This window comes from Equus quagga, unplaced genomic scaffold (genome assembly GCF_021613505.1).
Source record: "Equus quagga isolate Etosha38 unplaced genomic scaffold, UCLA_HA_Equagga_1.0 95760_RagTag, whole genome shotgun sequence".
Lineage (NCBI taxonomy): Eukaryota > Metazoa > Chordata > Mammalia > Perissodactyla > Equidae > Equus > Equus quagga.
Genome location: NW_025804083.1, coordinates 231 through 1,855, shown reverse-complemented (window position 1 = coordinate 1,855; position 1,625 = coordinate 231). Strand labels below are relative to the sequence as shown.

Genomic DNA, 1,625 nt, shown 5'->3' with positions numbered 1-1,625 from the left:
TTAATTAAAAGCTTTTGATGGGAATTTAGGAAATAGAAAATAGCCAACTGTGCTGAATTCCCCTGTTTGATGGCTGTCAGCCAAGATCAGTGGTTGATTGTGATCATTCTGACTAAAGAACTCAGAAAGTTGTTAATGAATTGAAAACAAACTACTACAGAAACAAAAGTCTGATGGAGAAAAGTAGTTTCCTCCTTGGCGCTCTGGTATACACTATGGGAACTTATCTTTATAACCACACACTTATCTTGCTTTGTCCTTTGGGCCTGCTTTACAGATCATATAAAGGAGTTTTGGATGATGTGTGTCATGCAGTTCACTCATCAGAACACTTAATGTTGTAACTGACACACTTTTATGCTAGTCTGGGTAAAGATGTAAATTTGAAGCCCAGGCCAAGCCCAGATCTGATCCAACAGTTCCAGATGCCATCACTGGTCCCTGATGGAAGTGACAACCAGTTGGTGAGGCCCGTCTCTCCCCTTTGCCCTTACTTCTTTCCTACCTCTCTGTCACCCAGCAGCAGCCTCCTCAGTGCCCCCTTCACCTCTTTGTTTCTGAGGGTGTAGATCAGGGTGTTCAGGAGAAGAGGTTGAGGAACTTTCCCTGGTTTTGGGAAGAGCTGTTCTCAGGTTGCATGTATATGTAGATGATGTTTCCATAGAAAAGTGAGACCACCGTGAGATGGGAGCCACAGGTGCTGAAGGCCTTTTGCCTCCCTGACACTGAATTTGTAACACTGCCCTCATCATGTAGCCATAGGAGACTAGGATAAATACCAGAGGTGACAGCACAATGCCTACTGCTAGGAAAAAGGCAGTGCCCTCAACAGCAGCTGTATTGACACAGGCCATCCTGATCAGGGTGGGCGTCTCACACAGGAAGTGGTCCACATGGTGGTTCTCATAGCGTGGCAAGAGCAGTGTGACTGGGGACATGGTCAAGGAGTTGGCCATCCCACAGCCCCAGGCCACCAACACCATGGCCATGCAGAGGCATGGATTCCTGATCACCATGTAGTGAAGTGGTTTGCAGACTGCAACAAAGCCGTCATATGCCCTGACAGCCAGGAGCAGACACTCCACACCACCCAGACCCAGGAATAGGAAGAGCTGGATAGCACAGTCTGTGTGGCTGATTATCTTGTCACCTCCACTCAGGTTATAGAGCAGCTGGGGGATGGAGCTGGTGGTAAAACTGAGGTCCAGGAAGGAGAGGTCAGTGAGGAAGAAGTACATGGGAGTGTGGGGGTGGAAGTCCAGCTGGGACACCAGGATGATGGTGCTATTGCCCACAAGGGTCAGGAGATATGCAATCAAGATGACCACAGAGAGGATCCTCTCCAGATTGGGTTATCAGAAAACCCCAAAAGGATGAAATTTCTCCGGGTACTGTCATTGGTTCCATCCATCTCTAGTGCAACTGAAGAGAAACATTGATACTAATAATGCTGATAGTATATATAAGGGAGCACTTACTATGAGCCAGGTGTTCTATGCTGTTTACATTTACTTATTCATTTATCCCCAATCACAGTGATAAGAAGTGGCCACTCTTCTTATTGTTGTCTTACAGAAAAGGAAACTGAGGCAGATATGTGTTAAGCAAATTATATTCTAGAAAGG

General features: G+C 46.3%; 1 pseudogene; it reads right to left on the bottom strand.

Moving 5' to 3' along the window:
* Positions 1–490: 490 nt before the first annotated feature.
* On the bottom strand, positions 491–1,411 carry LOC124234607 (olfactory receptor 2W3-like; annotated as a pseudogene).
* Between the last annotated feature and the right edge of the window lie 214 nt (positions 1,412–1,625).